This window comes from Lingula anatina, chromosome 3 (assembly GCF_051362555.1).
Source record: "Lingula anatina isolate TDL-2025a chromosome 3, LinAna3.0, whole genome shotgun sequence".
In the NCBI taxonomy this organism is placed as follows: Eukaryota; Metazoa; Brachiopoda; class Lingulata; order Lingulida; family Lingulidae; genus Lingula; species Lingula anatina.
In genome coordinates, this window is record NC_141769.1 from 21,356,606 (window position 1) to 21,371,370 (window position 14,765).

Below are 14,765 nucleotides of genomic sequence, written 5' to 3' on the forward strand. Positions count from 1 at the left end.
TGGAATAGGGTTTAGCACACCATTTGACAATGTCCTAAAGCTTGCCATATACCATCTATTGTACACATGGATGAGACATAGCATTGCTCTTGCTGTTGTCTTTTGCTGTCTGTTTTTTCTATAGGAATTAGCCCTGACCAGACAGGAAGAATCAGTTCACCAAAAAAGCCATCACGCTGTATGGAAAAGGTCACCTGGAAAAAGAACAATATGTTTGATAAAAGTGAAAATTAAATTCTAAAAATTGACAAATTTCCCACACTAAAATAGTTGAACAATAATTTTGATAAACTTAACCTAAACAGTTGACTATGTCTAATAAAAAGCATATTTTCAGAACATAAAAATTTGAGAAATACTGAAAATGACACTGAAAAGACTGCCAAATGCGGTGCCTTAAAATAGTTAAATGTTATTAATTTTCACAAATCTAGTCCAATATTTGTGAAATTTGGACAGATGATGCATAACAATAACAAAAATCTGTGATGAGCTCATCAGTTGACTGTGTCTCATGAAAAACATTTTTCAGAGCAAATAAATGTGAGAAAACTGAAAATGACATTGAAAAGACTGCCAAATGCAGTGCCATAAAATAGTTAAACGTGAATAATTTTCACAAATCATGTCCAATATTTGTGAAATTGGGACAGATGATGCATAACAGCAATAAAAATCTGTGATAAGCTTATACGCTGACTGTGTCTCATGGAAAAGATTTTTTAGAGCATATAATTTGGAGAAAACTGAAAATTACATTGAAAAGACCTGCAAATTCCATGGCATAAAATAGTTAAATATTAAGGATTTTGACAAACCCAGTCCAATATTTGTGAAATTTGTACAAATGATGCTTAAAATCAATAAAAATCTGTTCTAAGCTTATCAGCTGACTGTGTATAATAGAAGTGTAGCTTATTAACAATTTGTATGAAAAGAGTGAGAATTATCAAAAACATTTTTTTTTTCAATTTCACAACATCTAATTAGCTTCATATTAAACATCAAATATTTTGATTTGAGTTTGTTTGTGTAAGAGGTGACAAATTACCCATAATTGTCCTCTGGAAAACAATATATACCCATTCAAGACTTCTCCTTACTACCAATACCAGATGCAGATTCCTCCTTACAATTTGTTTTTGGAATTGGGGTTTAGCACACCATTTGACAATGTGCCAAAGCTTGCCATATACCATCTATTGTAGACATGGATGACACAATCCATTGCTCTTGCTATTGTCTTTTGCTGCCTGTTTTTTCTATAGGAATTTGCCATGACAAGACAGGAAGTATCAGTTCACCAAAAAAGCCGCCACGCTGTATGGAAAAGGTCACCTGGAAGAGAAATGTACAATGTATTTAAAAAAAAAAATGGAAATTAAATTTTAAAAAGTGATAAATTTATCAGACTAAAATAGCTAAACATTAATTATTTTGATAAAGTTGGATTTAAAAGTTGATTGTGTCTAATGGAAAGGCTCATCTGGAAAAAGAACAGTAAGTTTGAAAAAAAGTGAAAATATCACCAGTTTTGCAAAGCTCAGTTCATGGTGAAAATTAGGTCAAAGGTCAATTTCAGGATCACAGTTAGATTGGCAGTATATGACATCCTATTCAAGTTCAATGAGGGTAAGAAATACTCCCCCTTAATCACCAATCACGAAGAATTAAAACAGGTCAATCACCAATCACGAAGATACATTCAGGTCAATCACCAATCACGAGGAATTAAAAGCTATCGCCATTCATCAAGATAGAAAATTGCTATACTTGCAGGAATGCAAAGAATTCATAACATTCCCAGAATAATTTATTTTGTGTGTTGAATGACAGGAATCGTCTGCTTAGATCTCGAGTTATTCAGCCATTCTCATTGGTCAGGATTCCTGTGACAGAGACTAAAGTGATACTAATAGAACCAGAACCTAGCGAACTACTCTCATTGCCACTTTTCTAACTGCCTTGTTTGAAGAGTTTGTTGAATTTATCTCTGTGAATGATCGCCCTACAATCATGATACAAGGTTTGGGACTTTCTAGAACAAATTCCTGTAATGCTAAACGTTTTCACAAATCATGTAGATTTGGAAGGGTAAATCATGAATCATGTTGATGAATTTATACCAAAAACGCAGAATATTGGGCTCAAATAATGCAACACACTTGAAAAATAAGGCCAATCACGCGTAATGCAAAAGGTATTAATTATGGGTGTATCTTTGCCAGTTTTGAAGATATGAAGATCGGAAAACTTGCAAAGTGCAGTTCATAATGAAAAGTAGGTCAAAGGTAAATTTTAAGGTCACAGTTCGATTACCAGTATATGACTTCCTATTCAAGTTCAATAGTAACTATGGGCGTATCCCTGCTAATTTTGGAGTAATTCACATTTTATTTTTAACACTGAATATTGCAACATTATATTTTTTCATATAGCGCAATGAAAAAAACACGTCAAAAACAAAAAAAAGGACACCACCTCCAGTATTGCACTTGACATGTTCTACCAAATGCAAAAAACAAAAGGTCTCTAGCATTTACGGTTCCAGAATTAGAGTTTTCAGTTTCTGTATCTAATGGCCGCTTCTCCCATGAAGATGTACTGATTGACCCCAAACTCCCAAAGATGAAAGGATTGTAACCAGTCCCTGATTGTAACCCCTCACCATAATATGAGAGCTTAGGTCTGTGTAGTTTCTGAAAATTGGTACAAACAAAATTTTTTTGTCAGAAAATCCCCATCGTTAGAAAATTTTGGCCTGTTTGACCTTGAAATGAAGGTTGAAAGACAAATCCAGGGGCAAATATGGAATTTCCACAAATGACTTTTGGTCAGACTTCTGTAGTAAATTTTCCAAATATTCCTTTGGTTTGGGAGATATTTAGCATTGAATTTTCAAAAAAATTTGACAAGGGTGCATTTCAACGAGCACCACGCCCAGGCCAATGCACCGACTGAGACAAAAAATACCAGGGGGTTCAAGTTGAGATTATATGTGATCTAAATCCAAGAGATGTGGACACATGCAGCTCCTTGCAGTATAGGAGGAGAAGCGGTAACGGCGACTTGTATCCCAAGACACCCTGCGGAGCCAACAGAGCCGTACAAGATGGGTCAGGACTAACACCATGAGTAACGCCAGCATATACGCTGGTGGTACTAATTAAGTCAAAGGTCAAATCCAATGGCATATTTTGAAATCTCCACTTATGACGTGGTAGCAGACCTGGTGGACGGGCAGATCTGACGGACGGAATGGGTCGTAACTAAAACCATTTGTACCAACAGCACCATTGTTGGTAGTATAATTATCATAAATATGCACTGATCTGCCTCAGTACAAAACAAAGCCACTTAATAAATTCAAAGTAAAACAAAAATATGGCTGTTATAAATGGGGTGAACATCACAAAAAAGGACATAAAATAATAATTCTGCTGATCTTCAAAAGCAAACTGTCTCTTAACCAAACAAAACCACTCAGTAAATTTAAAGTAAAACAAAAAAAAATTCAGTTTGGTTATTATGGGGCTAATGTCATCAAAATCGTGAAAAGAACCAGAATAATATTACCATTAATGTAAACTGATCTTGCCAATTTTTAAAAGCAGTGTGCTTCTTTCTAAACAAAGCCACTCAGTAAATTTAAAGTAAAACAAAAAAATGTTTGCCAGTTATGGGATGAACATCTTGTGTCGGACAGCAACAGCCATGATGACAGCAACTACCTATGCAGACAGATCAATCAGTATATATATGACATGAAGTTTAACAGCTGTAAAAATCAGAAATAAGCTTATCACTTTTCTAATGTCTAGAGTGAGCATTACCAAAAACAGATATCATTTCAATATCGTGATAGATTATTCAGTCTAAAATAAAATATCAAATGTGATGTGATGTGGTGATGTGTTTTTTTTTTTTCTGTACATGTAGGAGATGGCAAATTACCTATAAATGTTATTGTCATTTGGAAAATAATATATACCCATTCAAGACTTCTTACTACCAATAAAAGATGCTATCTATTTTTCTATAGGAATTAAACATGTGCAGAAAGGTAGAGTCAGTTCACCAAGCCACCATGCTGTATGGAAAGGGTCACCTGGAAAAGGAGACAGAAGGACGGATTTGTGAAGGGACATTGTCACATCATTTTATAAAAGACAGAAGCCTGAAACTCAACCAAATCAAGGTGTAAGGAAAAAAATATGATGTACTGACAGTTGTCTAACCTAATAAATATAACAGGGATCCATGTTGAGGACTGAAATATGACAATTCAGTTAAACGAGACAGCAAAGCTGATAAATATACAGACTTGAAGTAGTAAACAATGGCAGTGAACAAAAAAATACATATAAGGCACTGTAGTATAATCAGTAATACTTTTTAGTAATGTACTGTATCAAAATATATAGTAATTGAATGAAGAAAAAGGTGATTAGTATTTTGTATTTACCTGCATTACGTATGACTAGCAATAACAACAAAATATTTCTAAACAACAAAGCATTTATTTGCCCGAGTAATAGCATCAAGAGCAGAGAGAGGGATGTCAAATTCTGAGTTCAAAGAGGTCAGTTCCATGTGTGTCCAACATTAGGGATGTTACCAATCACAGTAATTGACAAGGAGTTTCAGTTCCATAAAACATTCACTAACTGCTTGTGTCAGTCCAGGAGAAATAGAACAACATACCCCAGGTCACAATGACATGATCATGTCCATGGGCTGTTGGTATACTGCTCTGTGTGAGGCCAATGGTGGATACACATGGTATACTAATATGTTCAATTTAATGTGGAAATTCATAATGTGTCACTAGCATAGTGCTTCAGGTCCCTAATGGGAGTTCAAAGTGACAACTTGATTACATACATAAAATGCAACTACACTTAAAAAAACTTACATGTGCAAAGAGAGATGTTTGTTTTATACACTGAGATAAAACAGACATGTTCTACTATATCAGTGACATCATACACTGTATATAAAGTGGTACTGATATTTACCTGTGGGTGCTGGTGTCACAGGTGTCTGTACACTGGGAATAAAAGTAACAGGACCTCCTGGCAGCTGAACCCCTGGGATGAAAGTGACTGGGGCTTGTGTAGTTGGTGTTCCTAGTCAAAATAAATAAATAAATAAATAAAGCTCTTTTTCTATAGCTTGGTGCCCCTTAAAGCTACAGTTGACACTTCATTTGTCAGTACAGTATATTTTAACTTTTTTTGACTAGGTACAGTATATTGTAATTTTCTTGTATGTTTTCTAGGTTTTCTTTGCAGGCCAAGAGGTTAGCTTTTTCCAACTCAATCCCCACATTATATATGATGTCACTGATATAGTAGGATTTAAATAGGCTTAATTAATTACCATATATTGAACCTGATTAATTCACACCAATCAGGAAAAACAAGATTTTGTAATAGCTGATCACAAAATCACTGAAGTCGAAATTTTAAATATCCGAGTGGTCAGCCCACTCTGTTATGACCAAACAAGTGCATTTGTACGGAATCGATTCTCTGTAAAAGAACAAGAGTACAAAAGTACAAGAAAGTTTTCTGATGCATTTTCATTGACTGTCAGTATATATTTGACATTAAGGCCACAATGGGAAGGAGCAGCATTTATCCCCCTTTTTTCACCTAAAGGCACGATGTAGATGTTATGTGACACGAAAAAGGTAAATTTAACTGATGGTTAAAAAGGTATTTAAGAAAATCTTATACATGTATATGAAACACCATAAAGAGAAATAGCCCAAGCTACATTTTTGTAAATTTTGTATTGATCATTAAATTTGAAAAAAGGGTCCTTTATTCTTGCAATCTTTGCCATAAACTTTTTAGCTTTCTGGCCAATTGCACCACCAGTTTCCTGAAATCTACTGGATTCACTGAGGTCCAAGTAAATTTTTGAATAGACTACACATTTTCACCTATTGCATTACTATTGCATTTGTAATAACAAGACACGGATTTTGTCACATTTTTTTTTAGAATCATCATATAACAGTTATATTGAATAAAAAATTAGATCAGAAGTCACCTGGGGAGATAAAACAGTGTTATAAGTTTTATATTGCAGCAGTTTTTACAAAATGTCTAAAATTTCATTCAAAAATTTTAAAATAGCCCATATAAGGCCATATTTGACAATCATGCTGCAACAGATGGGTATACGTATCCATGGAAGTTTTGTTACTATGGAAACACATTCTAAGAAAGATATAATTAAAGTTTTCTAGGCACGTGATTTCCTACTTTTCCACTCACATATATATATACACATGTATATATTGTATACCTGATCCCGCCAGGTGTCCAGGGGGGGTTGTGCTCAGGTGCTCAGTTGGGGGGGGGGGGGGGACCCCTATCTCAAACAATTAGAAGAGAAGTTTTCAAAAGATCACCCTACAATTCTGAAAATAAATCGACAGGGCATTAGCTGACAGTGGTGAAAATTTGTAAAAGTCGGGGGGGGGGGGGGGACCAGACCCTATCTTAAACAATTAGAAGAGAAGTTTTCAAGAGATCACCCAACTATTCTGAAAATAAATCGACAGGGCGTTAGCCGACAGTGGTGAAAATTTGTAAAAGTCGGGGGGGGGGGGGGGGACCCCTATCTCAAACAATTAGAAGAGAAGTTTTTAAGAGATCACCCAACAATTCTGAAAATAAATCGACAGGGCGTTAGCTGACAGTGGTGCAAATTTTCAAAGTCGCTTTTATCCGGGAGATTTAGTTACATGTACGGGTGACGGGGAGATTCGTTCTGTATCCGGGAGAGTCGACATGTATACTACAAGCCCAAATGAATGTCTCCCCGACGACTTTGATTTCAAGAAAACTTAGAAGTTAGATGAATGAACACCGTTCTGTGTTGATTAGATCTATGATTTTGTAGAAACAGAATGAAAGACACGAATGTAGATAAGATTTATCTGTTATCAAAAACTATAAGTCTTAGAGCATTTATCAGAAGGGAAGCAAATAGTCTTTATACTTACCCAATAAACTAAAATGCACTCCTTTTCGATTGTGTTAACTTGCAAAACTACATGTATTCCGCGCTTTCCAATCCCGAAAAATCTTCACTGAATCTTTGAATATGTAAGGCGAGGTGCCAGTGGCAATTGAATGGGAAAGATGGCATTTTGTTACGTAGTAAATAACCCTAGATATATTCCATAACGTGCGAAATGCTTGAAAATAGTATTCCGATCCGAAAGAACAAGTCTGTTGATGAAAAAAAAAGACCCGCAGTGAAAACGCAATCAACATATCTGTCACAACTAACACACTATATCGGAGGAGAAACGGGGCACATCAGGCGCATCACAGTTCAAGATATTTCGGCCAAGAGTCTAGATCTTTTGATTTTAAGTTCAAATATAAATTGATGATATATTGGTTGAAAAGAATTCGATTTTATAAGCATTATTCATTATTTAAAAGGATGGAAGTTTTTTGCAAACGGTAGGCCTATATGTAGGCCCTATCTGCCTTGTTTGAGTTCTATACTCTGGTAGTTGACGCCCTCCAAGGACTAGTGTACGGCAGTTTGGCAGAATTATTAAACCCCATTCTACCTCTCAATTAGATATTGTCTTGATTTAATTTGGTAAGATAAGAAAAGGAAGACAGAATGTGTCCCTCAATGTTCTAAGTCATTTCTGAACTAAGGGTGGAGCCTGGAGAGCTATAACAAGGCCATCAAATATCAATAACGTTCAGCAGACGAGAACAATCGGCTCTCTAGCCAATCGTTGCATTTTCCTAAATTAAAAAACAAACAAACAAAAAAAAAAACATCTGCTTGAGAAAATTAAGAAATTTTTATAGAATTTGGCGTTAATACAAAAAAAAAAAATTCAGCAGGCAATAGCCGAACTTTCTCCATTCATGGAACACACAGCTGTACTCGCCTAGTGTAGAAATGGAACATGAAATACAACTATGTACCTCACGTGGAGAAGGTCGTGGGGAGGGGGGGGGACGTGGAGAAGGCCGTGGGGAGGGGGTCAGGGACGTGGAGAAGGCCGGGGGTGGGGGGAGAGTAGGGACGTGGAGAAGGCTGCAGGGAGGTGTAAATCCGTGGGGAAGGCCGCGGGGAGGGGTAGAGACATGGAGAAGGTCGTGGGGAGGGGCAGGGACGTGGAGAAGGCCATGGGGAGGGGCAGGGACGTGGAGAATGTCGTGGGGAGGGGAAGGGACGTGGAGAAGGCCGTGGGGAGGGGCAGGGACGTGGAGAATGTCGTGGGGAGGGGAAGGGACGCGGAGAATGCCATGGGGAGGGGCAGGGACGTGGAGAAGGTCGTGGGGAGGGGAAGGGACGTGGAGAATGCCATGGGGAGGGGCAGGGATGTGGAGAAGGCCGTGGGGAGGGGCATACCTGGATAGATATTTGATCTCTTAGATTATCTAAAGACCAAGATGAATAAGAAAATTTGAAGCTTTTTTTAATTATACATCAACGAAATTGCTTTGGGAAGAGGATTAAGAAATGTAAGTTGACTTATCAACTCTATCATTTATGGCAGCAGTTTCAATAAAATTTTGTTTGGGACTTCCAGGCCTTATAAACGGATCAGGCGTTTACTGACACTAGCTGCGGATCTTTAGTACTAACGCCTATATTAACCACAAAACCCACGAATTAGCCAACGCACCACACAGTTATTTAGCACCAACGAAGCAAAACCTATAGCACTAACATTCATCAGCTCTGGTAGTGTTGGATAATTTGTATGTTTTGTGGTTAAAATGGGTGTTAGAGCTAAAAGATCTGCGGGTAGTGTTAGTAAAAGCAGTGGCGGATTTGGAGGGGGTGGGTTCTGAAATAAATCACACTAATATTCCCCTCTTGGATTTAGAATATTGACTAGATGATTTATGGTGCTAAATCGTACCAAATACCAAATGGCACCGTTCGCCCTCTAAAAATACCAAATGTTTTAGGGCCCTTCACCGGTAGAACCCCACTCCATGTAGAAGGGGGGTGTTGATTTCGCATCCGCGGACCCCCCCCCCCCCCCCCCCCCCCACCTTCAAATAACCCTGGATCCGCCCCTGTAAAGCTGTCGAAGAGGAAATACGTCGAAGAGAGCCACGGCCCCGGAAGTATAAATTTGACTGAGAGCTGTCTGAAAAAGAAATTGAAAAACCAAGTTTTCAGCTCACCTTATCTACACCTGAATAAAGTTGATCAACCATGCCAGGTTAGGAATGGGAGGAAAAAATGTAAAATTCGAACACATGTTCATTCGCCGCCAGTTTTAACTCGACTGCTGGGGTTATGTGATGGGCGGTAGCACTTGCCAATACTTCCATGTACCAGTGAATAACCAGTTATCATGCACGAATGGTAACAGTTTACTTTACGGATGACAGGCCTCAGATGCGAAGCCGACCCTCGCCCCCTCCTCCATCCCCTTTGACGTGGGATTCGGGTACCGCTGAAGAGTACCGAAAAATTTTGGTATTTTAGAGGGCTAACGGTGCCATTTGCTACGGTCTAGAACTATGATTAAGCTAGTCAAAATTCTAATACCAAGAGAGGAGTATTGGTGAGGTTTAAGTTTCAGGAACTGAAGGGGGGGGGGGGGGGGGGGGGGGCAGGACCCCCCTGAAACTCCCCTAAACCCGCCACTGCTAAGGCTGCAGTGTTTTCCCAAAAAGTGTTAAAGCAATAATAACTCTTCGTTTCGGCCAAAAAATGAATTTTCCTGGAGTAAACAACAATTTTCCCATACTTACCAATGGTTAATGAATCTATTTTTACATTCAAAGTTAGTCCCTGGTTTTTTTCTAAAACGTTTGGTTTTTTGTTAAAATCTCTTAAGAGATTTTAACAGAGTATAGACATCAATGGAGGTCACGTGGTCTAAAGACAAGTTCAAATATCAGAATAAAAGCTATAACTGCTGTTTTTGTGGTAAAACAGAATATGTTATATTTCTATGAGTTATTCACAAGGTTTTTATAGTGAAATATAGGTCTCATACGAAGAGTTATTATCCCTTTAACTTTCGACCAGTTAGCGCTCCCACAAAGAAGAAGAAGAAAAAAAAAAAGAACCAGACTGTCCCTTCCTGTGTTGACGTGAAAAAAGTGGGCAGGGGGGCTTTAAAAACACCATTCTTTTTAAAGCCCGCGCTCCGACTGCCTTGGGCATCCGTAGGTGTGTGAGGAGGGGGCCTTCCCCCAATATATTTGGAAATAAGCCATTGATGTTGTGATTATGTCATGTAAATCAAATATTGGTCTTTAAAATGGAAGATAGACTGCCTTGTATGAATAAAATTTACCAACCTAGGCGGGACTAGTCTCTGTAGCAGACAGCGTATGTAGTATATTGCTCTCTACAAAAATTGCTCCGTTCATGAGAAGACGCGTTACTGTAAACCATGAAAAGACCCAGTTCAATAATAAATGGAACTACTTTTTATATCAACTCTGTATCAATTTCTGATTCCCCATTGAGTAAATTCTAAATCATTCTTACGTATATGGAGATTAAAATAGATTATGATAAATGAAGAGATAGAGGTTGGACAATAAGAATATAAGAACTATAAGAACAATAAATCTTTTACATTAATATATGCGCCTTTGGACAAAAATTCATAGAATGTGCTAGATGAGGCAAAGCAAAGATGCTGTTGTTAATGCTGAATTAATTTTGTTTATTTAAAAATAGAATAAAATTAATTAGATAAAAAAGTATGTTTTCAAGTAAATATTCGATCAAATATTAATTCTTTTACGGCGTAGCATCCATTTTATATACATGTATAATGAAAAGATTTTTTACCAGTCTGATGAAATACGGTATGAAATATTGAATGAACAACTTCAATAAATTAAACCAAGAATTTCAAGTCTTTGATTAAACCAGACCGATTTATTCCACTATTAGTTTATTTATTTCACACGTTATTGAAATCTGGAGTTTTTATACTTATGAAGTACTAACAATATACAGCAGATTAAAGCTCGAAAGGTGCTCGAAAGATTGTTAACTCATTGCATAAACTTGTTTTAGTTTTAATTTGTCAGTTTTATCTTATTGTGTAGTTTATTTGAAAACAACAGTTTTCACGCACGCTCCTGTCAATATACAGAGACGGGCTACTTATTGCCTCGGCCCTTTATAAGGAACGAACAAAACCGGTAGTTTTTAATTTTACCTGGTCACTAACATCATTATCTCTGCCTTTTCTCTCCGTAGTTCATGAAAAAAATGACAAGGTTTTACTTTTTATACCATCCGTTTTTTTAAAATGATCCTAAAAAAATATTATGTCCAGTTCGTATACGAAGTTCAGATTTCGTACGAGCACCAAAGAAAGGATTATGGAGCAACAAACATCGACAACAACGCTAATTCATGAATAGTCATTTTACATCATATCCAGAAAAAGAATGACAACTGATTTTAGTACATTTAAAAACGCCTGTGAAAGAACCCGGGATTCTTTCACGTTGGTAAATTTCCGTCTCTCTGTTGAAATAAAGAACCCGATGTTTTTTAACGCGCTACAAGAAAAAAAAAGAAAAGAAAATGCCCCCTACCTCCAGAATGTTACGACATGTATTGTTATAGACAGGTATGAATCAAATTCAAACAGGATAATTCAGCTTTGATGGAAGCTGTCAAGCGCACACGACTATGAATGACAGTTTTTTAAACCAAAGTCAAACGCAATTACTACACTCTTCTCTCCGAACATGTAAAAACCCCTATGTCCTTTGATTGACAAGATGCCAATCACATTCATTAGTTTTGATAGCTGCTGTCAAGTAATAACAGCTTGATTGGCAGGTTATATAAACAAACGTCAATCACAATCATTACACAGTGGATCACTATAGTCGTCGAACACGTTTGATTGACAAGGTGCCAATCAAATTCAGTTAGTTTTTATAGTTGCTTCAAGTTATAACAGTTTGATTGGCAGGTTATATAAACAAACGTCAATCATCGCGCACTGTGATTTCTCTCGCTGTGAAACAGTGAGTATGCCAAAAGAGAGCGCTAAAAGAAAAAACCAATTTAAAAAGCAGATTCAAGTAAAGAAATATGACATTTGACGTTATTCTGGAAGTAGCGCATGGGTCATTTCAAAATTAGTTCAACTATGTACCCCAGTATGTGCGTGGAAGAAGGAAGAATATATGTATTTGCATTATGTGTGGAATATTGACAGGTTCTTTTACTGCCAAAGACTTTCTGCAAATAAATAAATAAATAAATAAATAAATAAATAAAACGATACTAGTTCATCTTCATTAAAGGTGACATTTGTGTTGTGGTTGAGGTAAGTGGTTTCATTTTTGCGGGGCTAAATGTTAGCAAGGACCTGTCATAATAAGATACGTGGATGGGAAAGAAAAATATAACTGTTAACAAAAATATTACTATCCTATTTAACAAACAAACCGCTACTTCGCTCTTGTAACTATTTTGTTGGTTTATTTTACTGCAGTAAAGCGTGGATAAAATAGTTCAAAATGCCCTCACAGTGCCGTTGTTTTTGCGACTTCAGCTGCTGGGGTTAGGTGAAGGGGCGAGGACAGAAACCGAAAGGACTAAATCGGCACTGGTTTATTACAACTCTCCAATCCTCCAGTCATTTCAAGCGGTCAATACACGTCTTCAACACATATCATAAATCACATGATTATTTGACATGTCAGTACAACACTTTTTTTACACAATTTTATCTTATATAAGAATTTAAAGCCATGCATGTATTTTATTTCCCCGAGAAATGATATTTTGACATAGGGGGCCCGGTCCATATGTTAAAACTACTTTTCATACGCAGTAATATTCTGACGTTTGTCTTGTCTCAACATGGTTGTGACGTCTACCACAAAATTGATGGAAATGTGCTAGATGTGACAAGCCGTTGGCCTCCGTAAATGCATATAGTAGGCCATAATAACCGATTTTTAACCATTTACCTAAAATATCTTGTTAAAGGGTTTTCCTCATCTACTGATACGGGTAGTTGAAATTGTTATATAAAGTTTTTCATGAATCTTTCAAACGTAGTATTACTTGTAAGATATACTATCAACAGACAAGACACGATGCATTTTTCACTTGTGTCTTACATGTACGACAAGACACAACACCACATACAATGAGGGATTTTTTATGATTTGGTCACTTATTCAGTGGATCCAAGAGGGAGGGGGCCACGTGCCCCTCCTTTTATACCTATAACTTCTGAAATACACATTTTCCCAATCCCACCCCTCTTCCACGCACATTTGTACTTCTTCTAGCTATTCTGATCAAAGTAAAATGATATTATAAGTAATTGTAAAGTAAGTTACTCTACTAAATTTGACATCTACTAAAAACAATTTTTTTACACGCGGTATATTTTGGCTTCTGTCCTGTCTCAACATGGTTGTGACGACAACCACAGATTTCATGGAAATGTGCTAGATGTGACAAGCCCTTGGCAGCTGTAAATATGTACATATATCAACGGTTTTTAACCATTTATCTCAATAAAGAATATCGTTAAAATATTTTAATGCATGTCTCTTGGCACATTGGTTCCTCATCTACCGATCAGAAATAACAGAAGACAAATGTAGAATGAAGTTGTTCATAAATCTGTAATAAGAAGTATTACTTGCAATGTACATGTATAATACCATAGCGCGAGACACAGTGTGTTTTTTATTTGTGTCATACTGCACTGTTTTACATTTGCCGAGCGAAAAGAGACATTTTATCCTATGTCACTCTTCCTCTTTCAACACAAAGTCTTAGATCCTCGAGTGATTGTTAATACATCAACTGTGAAATAGGGGAGACCGGGGCTAGTTGGCCCAATTAGACACTTTTGGCCTTGTAGTACCAACTAGGAATGAGTTAGAGTAACAGAACCGGTTTCAAAGTAAGCCCCATGAACTAAGCTACGTATCCAACGTCACTATTTTTCAAATATAATGCCAGATGGCTCACAATTTGACAAAAAACACAGTTGGCGTCAGGGGGACCAACTTGCCCCGCCACGGGGCAAGTTGGCCCCAGGGTCGGGGCAAGTTGGCCCCCTATACGACAATGAAGTAAGTATCCCATATAAATGCCTTGAAATACATTTTTAATTTATTAAATTGATTTTTGAGTCTTTGATGAATAAATAGTTCAAACGAGGCAAATTTATTGAGGTTTCCGTACGTCACGTTGTAGGGGGGGGGGGGGTATGTGTTGCAAGAACCAAAATATCTATCAATAAAATTTGTTTTGTTTTAATTAAGAATAAATTAATAATGGTATAAAGCAGGCTTTTAATGAATGAAAACGAATAATAAATTTTCATTTTAAAAGAAAGTAACAAATTCAGTTTTAAACCATTGAGTTTGTTTCAACAATGGTCTCTAGCTCTGTTGCGCGTAAAGGTTTGTGGGTAATACTACATGTAGGTGCCAAAAATAAAACTTAGTTAGCTTGTGACCCACCCTAAATTAATGGCTTAATTTTTATGGGTCCACCCCTTTTAGTAGACCAAAAAATGTGCCCCTCCCCACCACTTTCTCCGCCACCACCCAGTACTTTATGATGACCATCATTATTATCCCGATCCTCCCCATATCGAAGATTGTCGGCACACTCCATGGACCAAGCCCCTCTATTTCTTTCTATCAACTGCCATCCTCGTGACCTCTGTTAAACTTTTTCTTATCCATTTGTAGGCCTATGTTGGTTTTCCGGGGGGCGTCTCG

The 14,765-nt window shown here is 37.1% G+C and overlaps 2 long non-coding RNA genes across 2 annotated transcripts in view; one reads left to right on the forward strand and one right to left on the reverse strand.

Moving 5' to 3' along the window:
- The window catches only part of LOC147763062 (uncharacterized), a 99,927-nt gene extending 95,474 nt beyond the window's left edge, over positions 1–4,453 (forward strand). Inside the window, exon 2 of the long non-coding RNA XR_015333543.1 lies at positions 4,043–4,453. This is a non-coding gene — a long non-coding RNA (uncharacterized LOC147763062). The remainder of the gene's footprint in view (positions 1–4,042) is intronic.
- Positions 1,066–9,388, reverse strand: LOC147763064 (uncharacterized). The gene is made up of 3 exons (XR_015333544.1): positions 9,195–9,388; positions 5,019–5,129; positions 1,066–1,338 (listed from the first exon to the last, which is right to left on the reverse strand). It is a non-coding gene; the product is annotated as an uncharacterized LOC147763064 (long non-coding RNA).
- Positions 9,389–14,765: the final 5,377 nt, after the last annotated feature.